This window comes from Pinus tabuliformis, chromosome 6 (assembly GCF_031772625.1).
Source record: "Pinus tabuliformis cultivar Carrire ecotype Pingquan chromosome 6, CPIR1, whole genome shotgun sequence".
Classification (NCBI taxonomy): domain Eukaryota; kingdom Viridiplantae; phylum Streptophyta; class Pinopsida; order Pinales; family Pinaceae; genus Pinus; species Pinus tabuliformis.
Genome location: NC_142292.1, coordinates 1,999,895,021 through 1,999,910,247, shown reverse-complemented (window position 1 = coordinate 1,999,910,247; position 15,227 = coordinate 1,999,895,021). Strand labels below are relative to the sequence as shown.

General features: G+C 39.0%; 1 pseudogene; it reads left to right on the top strand.

Annotated features, from left to right (window-relative positions):
* Positions 1-1,449: 1,449 nt before the first annotated feature.
* LOC149267266 (cytochrome P450 86B1 pseudogene) lies at positions 1,450-3,750 on the top strand (annotated as a pseudogene).
* The last annotated feature ends 11,477 nt before the right edge of the window (positions 3,751-15,227 follow it).

Here is a 15,227-nt window from a genome sequence, read left to right as displayed (position 1 = left end):
GGGAAAATAAGTTGCAGATTCTTATTTGAAAAAGACGATGATGAACCAGTGGAGAGTAATATAAATGTAGAGATTCAGAATAACAAGACTGAACCAGTGGAAAATAATATAAATGTAGAGATTCAGAATCAACCAGACAAGTAAATGGCGAGGAGGAAAATGTAGGAACAATGGTCTAGAGCCAGAGGAGCCTCGAAAAAGTAGAGATTATAGTGAAGCAGAGAGGGGAATTTCTTGTTCAAATGAGACAGGAGGAGTAAAAAAAATTCCATTCCAGAAAAAGGAGCCCCTTTGAAGATGGATAAAATTGTAAATGCTACTCTTTTGGTGAAAAGACAGAAAAAGAAAGCTAGAATGGGGTAGTTAAGTGTTTTTTATCACTTAATAGTCTGGATGTGCTTATTTGTATTTTATTCTATCTAGAGCTTTGGTGAAGCTTAGTGATTAGTTTTATTTTGTAATATTTGAATGCATTTTTATTTAAAAGTAAAAATGATTTTTTGTGTAATTATCAACTTAAACTAATTTTTTCTATGTAGTTCACAAATATAGGTAGATCTTACTTTCTTTGGCTGAACCATGGAGCAAGTGTCCAGCAGGTCGTAGCCTTTAAATCAAAGATGCTTTGACCAAGTAAACTAACTATTTTTTTTCTATTTAATTCACAAAGATGGGTAGATCTCACTTTCTTTAGTTCAAGAATAGAGCTAGTGTTGTGACCTCTCAATCAAAAGTGCTTTGACCAACTAAGCTAATTCAAAAGACTATTAAGTGCTTTGACCAACTAAGCTAATTCAAAAGACTATTAAGTCTACTTTATGTAAGATAAAAACTTAAATTAAAATTATGATAGTATTTAAATGAATTAAAATCATAATAATATTTAGATTTATGTTTAAGGTTAAAGTTTATTTATTTTTTCCTTTTAAATAACTCATTGAAATAATAATAGAGTTCAGGCTTCTGTGATCCATATCAATTAAGAGAGAGATTTTTCTGCGAAAATCACATGGAAAATCATTTATCAACTCATTGAAATAATCTTACTCATTCAACTTTATCATAATAGATTAAAAATATTTCTAATAAAATTTGAAAATCAATTAAAAAAAAATAAAAAATATCCCGTCATACCAACTACATGATTCTCCCCCTAAATTAAAACTTATATATTACTAAAAATAAATAACTTCACTAAAAGTAACGCATCCGAAAAAACACGCATCCTTATAAAAGCTTAATTTTTTTTGCCAAACGTGGAGGAAACTAGGTAATTGGCATAGATAGCAATCTAACCTTATAGATTACCTACATACCAATGAATTATAAATTTATAAATTACTAATCAGATATCAATTATTTTTAAATAAAATAAGTTTCCATAAAAATTTATTTTATTTAAATAATAAGAAATGGATAATCATGGCCACTTTCTCTAACTTCGAAAAAAGAAACTAACACTTCCAAAGTAAGAACTCCACTTGAATCGGAGATGCATGCAAATATGAAAGCGAAGGCCATGTTCTGTTTTTGGGAATGCACAATGCACTCTGAGTGCTGTAAAAAAGGAAAAGCTGCTCTTCCCACTACAACTTCAGATTCAGCATGCGCAATGCGCTACAGTGAGTGTGGGGCACATGGAACGGACGGTGAACATTCAGTCGTCAAATTAACCTTTACTTCACTTCAGCTGTCTCAGTAACTTCAATTACAAAACAACCATTGCGGCTCCTGTACTTCTCCGTAGCTTATCTTCCATTGCCCTGGTTAGGGTTCAGAAAGGGTTTACTGGTTCGATAGGGGCAGAACAAGAACCAAAGGCTTACTGGTTCGATAGGGGCAGAACAAGAACCAAAGGCTTACTGGTTCGATGGAGGAGATGAAGGCTATCAGAGATTTCATGTGGAGTTTAGTACAGACTGTGACATGGTGGGAAATATGTGCCGCGGTGGGCAGCTACTTTTTGTTTAGTTATTGGTCACAGAGAAATCGGAGAGGGCCGTTCGGGTGGCCTCTCATCGGAATGGTGCCATCTCTGGTCAGCAATATCAACCGTATGTATGATTGGATTACAGAAGTTCTGCAGGAGAGCGGGGGCACTTTTGTGTTTAGGGGTCCATGGAAAAGCAGTATGCAGAGCGTTATCACATGTGACCCGGTCAATATTGAATATGCTCTCAAAACCAATTTCGCTAATTATCCCAAAGGCATCGACTTCCAGAACGTCTTCCGCGATCTGCTCGGCGAAGGAATTTTCAACTCGGATTCCGAGTCGTGGAGGCTCCAGCGCAAGATCTCCAGCCTCGAATTCAATTCCCGGAGCTTCCGCGAGTTCACGGCCAATACGGTCGAAGAAATGGTGGAGAACCGGCTGGTCCGGTTGCTGGGCAGCACCGCGGACAGAGGCGCGGTGATCGATTTGCAGGATGTGTTTCTCCGTTACACATTCGACAATACCTGCAGTCTCGTTTTCGGGAGAAACCCCGGCTGCCTTGCCGAGGATCTGCCGGCAATTCCCTTCGCCAAGGCCTTCGACGACGCCGTGGAGGCGACCCTGTACAGGCATGTTATGCCCCGCACGTGCTGGAAGTTGTTCCGCCTGCTGAAAATCGGGAAGGAGAGGCAGTTCCACAGGGCGCTGAAGCCATTGAAAGAATTTGTCGACGATCTCATCGATTACAAGAAATCGGTGATATCAAGAACCGGGGAATCAAGAAACGGCGAACCAAGAACCGGGGAATCAAGAACCGGCGAACCAAGAACGGGGGAACCCATGGCGGAACCGATGCCGAAGGACCTGCTCACCTCTTTCATGTGCAAATTATCAGACGGCAATGACAACATTTCTTATTCTGACAAATTCCTCCGGGATGCAGTCATGAATTTTGTAATAGCCGGCCGGGACACCTCGGGCGTCGCCCTCACCTGGTTCTTCTGGCTCCTTTCCAACAACCCTCGGGTAGAATTAAATATTTTAAAGGAAATCTCTCAAATATTGCTCAAGCGCAGGAAAATTTCAGAATCGCATGAAGATTTCTTGGACACAGACAAGCCATTAACTCAGAAGGAACTGCAGGATTGTGTGTATTTACATGCGGCCTTGTCTGAAACATTGAGGCTGTACCCCTCCGTTCCGATCGACCACAAGGGCGTGGTGAAGGAAGATATGCTTCCGGATGGAACATGCATAAAGCCTGGGATGAGGTTTTTTTACAGCATATATTCTTTGGGCCGCATGGAGAAAATCTGGGGGGCGGATTGCCTTGAATTCAAGCCTGAGAGATGGATCAGTGTGAACAGTGATGGGCAGGTGATGATCCATCAGGAATCTGCGTACAAATTCGCGGCCTTCAATGCCGGTCCGAGGGTGTGTTTGGGGAAAAACATGGCGTACATGCAGATGAAGGCCGCGGCAGCCGGGATTCTGAGGAGATTTCAGGTTCGAGTGGTGAAAAATCATTTGGTTGTGCCGAAGATATCGCTGATACTCACCATGAAGCACGGACTCATGGTGAATTTAACAAGGCGATCGCCAACTCTGCCCTTGAACTGTGACTCGTCCACTGGTTTTGTGTGAATAATGGCCGATGCCAATATGGTGATCTAAGCTAAGATTCAGAGTATGGAATAGCAAATCCTCGGAACTGGATATTGTAAATAGATATTTTTATTATTTAGTAAAAATTCAATGTATTGGCTCTTTCTTGCCATCATTATTAGCCTATTTATAAAATAAAAATATTTGAATAAGGTTCCTTGATAAGTACCGATAATTTTTATCATTTTTTTTATTATTTGGCTTTTAGTGGTGCAAAGATAAACTTATGTAAATCAAAGTACCGAACATTTTTATTATTTTTTCTTTATTATTTGGTTTTTAGCGGTGTAAAGATAACCTTATGCATCATTATTAACTTGCTTTCCAATCTTCTTAATCTATGGCTCATGATGTTCCTTGCTTTCCAATGTGATGGCAACCTAAATATTGGCTAACCAATAAAATTCCATAGCACAAAACACTATTGTGTCCCAGGACTTGGAAAAGTTAGACTCTAAGACCCAATCCTAGCTTGGATTTGCTATTTAAGGGTCTAGAGGCGTCTCCACTTAGCCAAACCTACTAAAATATTTGACTTCTTGCTAGATGTGTTGTGGTGTATCTTGATTGAAATGCTTCTAGGCCTACACCGCAACCCTTTCCATGCTTGTAGATTGAGAGCGAGGACATATTAGGAGGATCCTTGGCTTTCCTTTTGTGCACTGTACCTTTATGACTAGATTTTAGGATGTTGGATGTCCCTTTATATACCATACCTAAAAGATGATGCTAGGACATAGGAATAGAAATCTAATCCATTTGAAATAGTAAGAAACCCACCACCTACAAACTCAAGACACCTTAGGAAGCCACACCGAACCAAAAAATGGGATGAACAATGGGCAATCAAAACTTGCTGGTGAAACAAGGGGAATAGAAGAAAGTGCTAAGTAGCCCATTGCAACTTAGAAACCCCAAACTTGAGCTTGGGAAGATCCAACAATCTGCAAACTCTAAGGTTCCCTACAACCAATGATAATGAGTGCACCAAACCCAACAACAAAAAAGACCATTGACCTATTCAAGTTAAAACATAGGCAAGTAGGCAGAAAGTCGATGTTATATAAAATTAGAGAAGTATGGAATGACATAATGCATTATCTCTAGCCAGACCAAGTTGTAAAGGGGGAAAGTTTTGTAAAACCTGTGTGCATAGTTGACAAAATCGAGCTCCTTTAATTTAAAACATCCACACCACTCGCACCATCATCTCCCACTCTTATAATAGACCAAAATCAATCTTAGCTCTCATACTCTTGATGCCAAAGTCATCATAAGGGCATACCACTAAACCTGTAGAAATTAGGTTGTAGATTTGCAACTGCTCATGAAGTTTTAATCAAAATCACAATACGCAAACCTATACTGCTATGCAAACATTAATTCACAATCTAGAACAAAAATCTCAGACATGCAAGAAGAAATAACACACATGCGACAAGTATTTTTATCTAGGGAAAGCAATCTGCTAAAAGCCCCAATGCTTGCTTGCATTAATAAAATGAATAGAGATGTATTACAATTTCTTTGCTCAACTGAGCTCACCCTGCAAGTGCACAACCTATCTCTCTGCTCACTGATAGCCTCTGACCTAAACTTAGTCAATTTTTGCCTCTACTTGAGCTCCTATTTCCTTGTGTTTTTCCTTGAGGAATTAACCCCTATTATTTAGGAAATTCATCTAATTGAATTGCGCAATTCCTTAGGTTGATCATTTGAATGCATGCAACACCTATACACTCAAGACTAGTCTACAATTGATGTTACACTGCCTTGGAATCTCCACCTCAATTGGGTAACTCAAATTCTCTGCATGCACTAACTATTTTGGGATGATTGATTAGTTAACTGAGTGATCACTATTTTTGACTGAAGTCTCACTGCACAACTTGACCCTCCACTAGTTCCTCCAACAATTAGGACTGGTTTAACTGAAAACAACCTAATATAATTGACCTTGATTTCAATAAATTAGCAATCACACATGATTAACTGAACTCTAACTCCTCCAACTTGAATTTACTGAGTAAACTGGGTCACACAAGCTATGTCAGACAAGTTAACATCGTCCAAGTTGTTTACTGATTTGGAAATTCGAATTTGCTTAATTTAATCAAGGAAATATCAAATTGAGATTTTCTTGCTGCATTTTTCAACACTCCCTCTCAACAAGGAAGGGGTTATCAACCACCACTATCATGTACTCGTGGAACTCGAACTTCCCTCTTGACAAGGCCTTTCTCAAAATGTCAGCATCTTGTTCCTCTATCGGAATGTACTACAACAACATTATCTGCCTCTGCAAACAATCCCACAAATGGTGATATCAGATATCTATATGCTTGGATATGTCGTGAAAAAATGATTTTTAGAGAGCTTGATGAAACTTTGATTATCACAATAGATCACAGTTGGATCCAACATCTGATCAAACAATCCAATAAATATATTTCTCATCCAGATTGCCTCACATGTTGCTTGAGTGGCAACCATGTATTCTGCTTCTGTCAAGCTGAGTGCCACAAATATTTGCTTCCCGATGTACCAAGAAACCACTCCTGACCCAACACTTAAAATTCCACCTGATGTACTCTTTCGGTCTTATGGAATCATAGCCTAATCTGCATCTACGAAGCAACACAACTTCACTCCCTCTGTCCATCTGTACCATAGTCCAATCTGGGTAGTTCCTTTGAGGCACTGTACAACATGCTTAACTGACCTCCAAACTAATTTGGTTGGCCTAACCATAGCGTGGGTTAGCTGGTTGACTGCATAGCACATATCCAGTCGTGTGTTCACAAGATACATTAGTGAATCCACCAATTGTCGGTAAACACTAGCACCCACTTCCTCAATTGAAATGGCATCCTATTCCCTCTATTTGGTCGTTAGAGGTGTCTCCGTGTGTTTGCAATTATCCATGCAGAACCTTTGAAGTATATTGTTGACATACTTGCCCTTAGAGACAAATAGTTCCCCACCACCTTGCCATACTTCCAATATGAGGAAGTACTGCATGAGACCCATGTCCTTCATTTCAAACTCTCTTGAAAGGTCCTCCTTTCAAGATCAGGTCAGTTTGTCATCACTAGTTAAAACCAAGTCATCAACATATAAGAAAATAATCAACAATTTGCCTTCTACCAAGATATGATAGAGGTTTGTAACCGCTTCACTTTTTGTCAAGCCCAAACTAGTGAGATAACTATTGATCCTAGTGTACAAATCATGGGGTGCTTGCTTGAGATCGTAAAATTCTCATTTGATTCTGCACACATGATACTCCCGATCAAAAGTCTGAAGCCTTCAGATTGCTTGATGTACACCACCTCCTCAATAACTCCATTGAGGAATGTTGTCCATCTAGTGGATCTTCCACCCCATCTGTGCATCTAGAGCAAGAATTGATCTGATGGATTAGTACCTTGCTACAAGAGCAAAGGTCTCATCAAATCAATCCCCTCAACTTGAGACTACCCATTCGCCACAAATCTAGCCTTGTACTTTTCTACGCTTCCATATATTGCATGCCTTACCTTGAAGATCCATATTTAACCCACAACTGATTTGTCTATTGGTCTTGGTACCACTTTCCAAACATTATTCTTTACAATGGATTCGTATTCTTCCACCATTGCATCAACCCATACAGGTTTCTCTACTGCTTCCTCGAAAGAGGATGGCTCAGTCTCTACAAGCTCAGTCATTAGAGCCATGTAGCTAGTGTACTGATCTGGTGACCTTCTCTGCCTACACTGATTTGAAGGAGCACCCACATTCTCCCTCACATCCTGCATAAGTCTCTCAGCTTCCTTGGTCCTTTTCCTGCCTTCTCTGGATGGTTCTGCTTGAGTGGTTGTCTCCACTCTTTGCTCCTCAATTTGTGGCTGCTCCACAACTTCTTGAGGCTCCTCCTTTGGAGGTAAAAGCTCCTCTTCTGGTGGGATCTGAAGCTCCCTCTCAAGAGAGACTGCATCACTTTGTCCTCATCAAGTTTTACATCCCTTCGCACGACTGTCATTCTGAGGGATGGAAAGTACACATGGTAGTTGTGCAGAGTTTCTATGTAACCCACTAATAACCCCAATTTTGTTGTTGCCTCTAGCTTCTTCCTTGATTCTTTGGAGACATGGCAGTAAGTAGAGGCTCCAAAAATATTAAAGTGTGACACATCTAACTTTCTCCCTTAGAAAGCCTCCTCTGGTGTAATTGTGCCCAGAATTCGACGAGGAGTCCAGTTCTGCAAATAGACTATTGTGTTGCATGTCTCAACCCACAAATGCAGAGGTAAGCCTTGATCATGTGACATCACCCTCGCTTCTCCCACAATGCTACGATTATTCCTCTCAGGCACCCCATTCTGTTGTGGGTTGTGGGGTGATGTCAACTCTCATCTAATGCCTTCTTTTGCACAATTTTTTTTTAAATTCATTCGACACGTACTCACCTCCATTATCGCTCTTGGGAGCCTTCACTTTCTTGCCCATTTATTTCTCAACCAATGCCTTGAATTCTACAAACTTGGAGAATGTTTCATCCTTCTCTCACATGAATAAGATCCAACACTTCCGTGAGAAGTCGTCAATAAAAATGACAAAATATTTGTGCTTAACAGTGGAGGTTGTCAAGAATGGTATAAAGACATCAGAGTGGATCCTTTCAAGGATTGCATGTTCTTTGATGTCCCAATCATGGAATGTGGTTTTTGTATACTTTCGCAAGGTACATCCCTTACATACATATTACTGCTCAAGTGCTCCTTTGGGGAGGCCTGTGGTTATCTGTTCGATGATCTTCAAAGCTCCATGATGCAAATGGCCAAGTATTCTATGCCAAATTTCACCGACATCGCGGCTCTGCACCTTCTTTTCCTTTGTGCTTAATGCAACACAATCCTCCACATCTAGCTTGTATAGGTTCTTCACACGAACCCAAATCTTCTTCACCTATCTTATGGCTAAGTGTCTTAGGAATGCCTTTCCTGTTGAAGATCACCTCATAACCATGGTGTTCCAAAACTACAACAGATATGATTTGTGTCTTTAGGCTCAGAACAAACATGACATTCTTGAGTCTGAGGGGGGAACCTGACTCCCTTTGAAAGGTGACTGTACCAATCTCGATCGCACTATACCGTCCTTCGTCCCCAACCTGAGGGGGGAGCCTGACTCCCTGTGAAAGGTGACTGTACCAATATCGGTCGCACTATACCTTCCTTCATCCCCCATCTTGATGTGCATCTGCAAATATTTCTCCTCCAGTTCACTGAAAAATTTCTACACTCGTCATGTGGAATGATGCACCTAAGTCCAAGTACCACATGCTCCCCATCACTGTGCTTCCCATGCATGCAATGAGGGTAAACTCAAGCTCAAATTGTGAAGCTAAAGTTTCACCTGCTGCTCTTCCTGAGGTCTTCTTGCTTTCCTTTTTGTGTGGAGAATTTGTGGCATAGTGCCCAAATTCATGACAATAGAAGCATTTAATTTTTGACAAATATTTCTTCTTTCCCCCTTGAATGGATTCTAGTTTGGATTGGGATTTATTCCCTTTTCTATTTTTTTCCTTTCCATCCAATGCAAATTAATCTTCATCCTCGCCCTTGGATGAAGTCTGATCTCTAGTATTTTTCCTTTTTTCCTCATGTATCGAATCAGACGATAAGCGCCCCCAATCCAATAGTTTCTCCCTCTCGTTCACCAAATCTTGATAGCTATGCCAACTCTTGGGAAGGCCTAGAAGGGATAGGCTTACCAAGTCTTCATTAGGGACATCAACATCGATCCCACCAAGTTCATCATGACGCTGTGTAAACTTGCTCAGATATTGCGGAACTTTGTCATTCTTCTGCATCTTGAAACTTTGAAGTTTATCCTTGAGCGCCAGCTTCTTATGGTCACTACTATTCTTGAGCAATTTTTTTAGTGCTTTCAACATTGCGAACAAAGTTTCTTTTCCATGGATATTTGAGACAATATGATCCCGTACTCTCTCCAAGGTTATTCTCCTTGCCTTGGATACATATTTCTTTCACTGAGCAAGGTTATGGGCATCAGATGCATGTGGTATTTTCCTTACAACTCCTTATATCTTCCTTCAAGCTCCTCAGTGTATCGTCCAAATCCGAAGTATGCCACACACCACATTGCTCATCTGATGCATAGGGAGATTCGACATAGTCTACCTCCTTGTTAGCCATTTGATCTCTTTCTTCTTGCAATGCCTAATATGTCAAATAAACCAAATCACAATAAATTGACTTACCTTAGTATAGCTTGAGGAGGATACCTTGTCTACAAGATCACCAAATCAGTGTGATACATGTATAACATAATCATAACAACGTATAGACATGCACAAATAAATGAATCAACACATAAACATCACTCTAACTAGGATTCAGTCATCAATGTAAGGCCATATAACCAATGCATGCTATGACCTCATGCATGACAAAAATCATTACCGACAATATGCATAAGAAATGCCTAATTAACTACAAACACCATAACCACATGTAGTCGAACATAATCAATCAATTCTTGTAATCAACCTACAAGACTGATGCATGTAATCAAAATATTCAAAATGTAACCTAACATACAAGGATGTAAGTAGGCAACATAAAATTAACATGTAAGCGACAAATAACCATATACAATTAGTGGGACTCATAGAACACATCAAAAACACCAATCAATGTTGATGCCAGTGGAGTTCTCTACCTACACTGTGAGGAATTTGAGTGTATCCTAGTCTCTCAGGCTTTACCATGCATATGTAGTCTGATCTAGGGATCACTAGGCCCTACACCGAGACATACTCTCCAGGCTTTATTGTGCATTCCATCCCAGAATCACTAGGCTCAACAAAGAGAAAATACACCTCTTGGCTTTACCGTATATCCCGTCATTCATCAGAAAGGATTCCTAATCCCAATGAGGCACGTACTCTAGCTTTACCGTAACCCATAGTTTGGTTTAGGGGTTACTAGCCAGTGGCTTCTTGCATCCTCAGTTTGGTTCAGGAACCACTACCACCATGTGTTTATCAATTCAGAGATACACCCCACTCAGCTTTGAATCCAATCTGTCCATCCCACACAAACTGCATAGAGAACCCATCTCATCAAATCTATCAATAAATTGCAAGGCTAGGCTGAAAGTACTATCACACCTGGAAAAACCCATGCCATGGTAGAAAATAAAGACATGCAATCCCATGCATGAAAAATCTAGCAAGGAAAATACACATGGAAGTTGATACCTGCAATGAAGCTTGTTATAACTGCTTGATCTTGCCTTTCCCTGCTTGATCTTTACCTCCTCTGGCCTTCTTTGTTTTTCTTGCTCCAATGCCAAAGTGCTCCAAGAAAACTCTAAGTGCCTAAGAGTATAGAGAGAGAGAGAGAGAGAGAGAGAGAGAGAATAATTAGAGAGCCTTAAAGCTAAACTGGAAAAAGGTTTCCAACTGATTGTCAGAAGACTTTTTATGAATGATGCCTATATTTTCTTCATTTTCCATTATTTTCCTTCATATTCCTCCTCACATGCAATCCTTGACCTTTCACCTCCATTTTCTCCTAATTTCCATTATTTTCATAAATAATTGTGCCAAAATGCCATTTTTCCTTTTTAATGCCTCAACCATTGCCTTTGCCAATTTACTTAGCCATAAACAACGAAATGAACACCCCCTAAGATGTCTTTCCCAACATTCATCTTGGAATAAGTGTCCCATTCATCCACGATTATTGTTTTTAACTTTATTACATGGAATTTTCACTAGGACTGTTACATAACCCTCCCCCTTGGGGGACACCATCCTCGGTGTTCAATCACACATATACCTCAGTAGCCTACTGAAATAGGACATACTTCTCATGGAGCTTTATAGCACAGCTCGATGCAGTATTTACAATGAAATATCTGCTCCAGAGGAGAACATCATGACACATGACAACATACCGCATAATCAAGCTTTATATCACAACTCATTACAGTATTTACAATGATCATCCTGCTGAGTGCCAATCCACATGACATCATAACATCATGATAACATAGCCATATGATAGCATAATAACATAACTGTAATAACATGTCATCCATACTGCATAGTGGAGCTTTATAACACAACTCGTTACGGTATTTACATCCATACAAGGGTGTACATATAGCAACATCATCAAAACTAGATATACCAAAACATATGCCAAATCATATAACAAACATATACTAACATAATATAGCATAAGGCATATATCAAAACATCATGTAGCATGTATCAAACAGCATAAAGCATATATCGATCACCATAAAACATATACTAAACCAACATAAATAAAATACTAAACCACCATAAAGCATATACCAAGCCATCATAAAAAAAATACTAAACCACCATAAAGCAACTACCAAACCACCATAAGGAACTACCAGGCCACCATAAGCAATCATCAAACCACCAGAAGAAATCACCAACCACCATAAGCAATCACCAAACCACCATATCAAGGTTTCTTTGCCTCACCTGAAAAACAAGGAAGGATACATAATCCGCATCTGATCTGCCTTCTCCCATGTAGCTTCATCTATATATTGCACTTTAACTTGCTCTATTGCTCGGTTTGGGAGCATGAGCACCTTTTTCTGCAAATGTCATTCATTTCCATTACACTTTCACTATTATGTCCATCATATCACCTCCATTTCACTACTATGTCACCACATTCATCCCACTTTCATTATCATTGGGCCACATTTATGTTTTTCCAATCTTTATTAATTCTAAGCCTTTTAAGTGAATTTGTGGTTAAAATTAGAAAATAATGTGCATATGCTTATACCTAACAAATGGGTTGAGATTGTTGACATGTGTAGGTTGAAAGAAGGCTTCTAGAAGACCCTTATGTGGCACTCTAAGGCCAAATTCGAATTTGAGTGGAAAGAATCATGGGATCATGAGGATATGTGTCCCATCTCCTAATTGTATTGTAACTCTAGGAAGACATGTGTCTTATCAGTTCCTATTTTGATTAGGACCCTAGAGGTAGAGGGAGAGATTCATGGACTCTCATTAATGAGATGGCTTCTCATCTTTTTGTATAAATAGGAGATCTCTCTCCTTCATTTGTTAGTCTTTTAGCTTGTGAGTTCTTTAGCTTGGAGTTTGTAGTTCTTCCTTGATGGCTTTTGAAAGCTTTGGAGAACTTTGTTGTACTTTGTAATTTTGAATAATTTGAATAAAGCTTTGATGTTCTCAACATGGAAGGAGATGTGAAGTAGATGTCATGGAGCATATTAGAATGTAAGGTAGAGTAGATTTCATTTTGTAATTTTGCTTTGATTTCATTATGTCATTTGATTGCTTTCAAGTTTGATAGATTAGATTTTTCATTCATGCAATTTTAATTCATGCAAGTGTGTTCAACCGGTTGATTGTAGATTAGTAATGCACATAGCTTTTTAATTACTAATGACGTGATGGAATTATCTTGTCCTTCTACTGATTTATTTCTTAGTTCTAATTCCAGCACTGTTTATTTCTTTCAGTTTTGTTTTGTTCATTTACTTTTCTGCAAGATAGATATTAGACTACTCAAGTCATTTTCAGTTACCTCCTATAGCCAGAGCGAGACTATTGGTGAGGGATCGAAGTATGAATGCGTATTTTGATATTAGTTTATTTTTCTGCAAGATAGTTATTGAATTGCTCATGTCATTTTCAATTACCTCCTATAGCCAGAGCGAGACTACTGGTGAGGGATTGAAGTATGAATGCGTAGTTTGATATTAGTTTATTTTTCTGCAAGATAGTTATTGAATTGCTCATGTCATTTTCAGTTACCTCCTATAGCCAGAGCGAGACTACTGGTGAGGGATTGAAGTATGAATGCGTAGTTTGATCTTAGTTTCATTTTATGCAATTTAGATATCAGATTACTCAATTTGTTTATGATTACCTCCTATAGCCAGAGCGAGTTGAATGGTGAGGGGTCATAATATGAGTTGATGTAATATGATTTAGTTTACTTTGTTTACAGTTTTTTTGAATTGCTTTCAGTTCAGTTTTATTTTTATACTGCGCAAGGATACTGGGTTTCATAGTCACTAGATCACTATTTGGTTTAATTAGAATTTAGGTACATTTTTATTTTCTCTTAGTAATTGATTTCATCATTGCAAGTTTGAAAACATTTTTGAAAACTTTGATCAGTATTTCATCTTTTGTTTTATTGAAGTAGCTGCATATTTACACTTTTGTTTAAGTACTAATTCCATCAATAACATGTTTTAAGATCTTTTGAAGTGCTAAGTTTTGGAAGTTACCATTAGGGACATAGACTTTGTCTTGAAATCTACATCCATACTTGACCTTTAAAAGTATTCTTAAGACCTTAGAATAGGATTTCCATTTGCATTAGATACTTTAGGGAACCAACAAGAACAAAACCCCAAAACAAAATAAAATCTATAAAACAACGAAGTAAGAAAAAGGTTAACTAAGCACATATGGTGCACCAAACTTCATCAGTTTACAATACTCGGATTGATAATTTATGTAGAGCAATTTAAGACGTTAAATTGACTAGACAGCTCCTGCTGGAATTCTCCATCTGGTTCCACCTGCAATACAGACTAGTCAATTACATGATCAACATCCTTAACATATTTCTTAAGGAAAGATACATGGAAAACATCATGGACTTTCACTGTCGGAGGTGGTGCAAGTCGATAGGATACTAGCCCAATCCTCTTAATGATACTGAAGGGTCCACAAAACTGTGGTGCTAGCTTGGCACATGAACCAATCCGCAAGGAGATCTTCTTCGGTTTGATGCACAAGTACACATGTTCTGCAACCTGGAACTCCTTGAACAACCTGTTCTTGTCTGCATAAATCTTCTTCCTATCCTGTGTTGCCTTAAGATTCTTTTTGATCACCTGCACCTCCTGTTCCATGTTGACCAACATATCTGGTCCAATCAATATTCTTCTAACTGGATCACTCCAACTAATGGGAGTGTTACAACTCCACCCATACAATGCCTCAAAAGGACTCATCCTTAGTGACTCCTAATAACCATTGTTGTATGCGAACTCTACCAAAGGGAGATACTCTTCCCATTTCCATTGTTGATGCATCACATACATCCTCAACATGCCCTCTAAAATCTTGTTGACCCTCTTCACTTGTCCATCTCTCTACGGATGATAAGCTGTGTTGAATGCCAACTCGGTGCCAAAACCTGCAAATAACTCCTTCCAAAACTTGGAAGTGAACTTTGCGTCCCTGTCTGACACAACATTCTTTGGGACACCATGTAGTCTAACCATGTCTCGGATGAATAGCTATTCCATGTCACTAGCTGAGAACATAGACTTCACCGGAACAAAGTGTGCAACCTTTGTTAACATGTCCATAATGACCATGATGGAATCATGTTGCTTCACTGTCTTTGGAAATTCTGTGATGAAATTCATGGAAATGACCTCCCATTTCCACTCGGGAATAACGATCAGCTGCAACATTCCACTTGGATGTTTTCACTCTTCTTTCACTCGCTGACATTTGAAACATCTCGCGACAAACTATACTACATCCCTCTTTAGATTTGACCAAT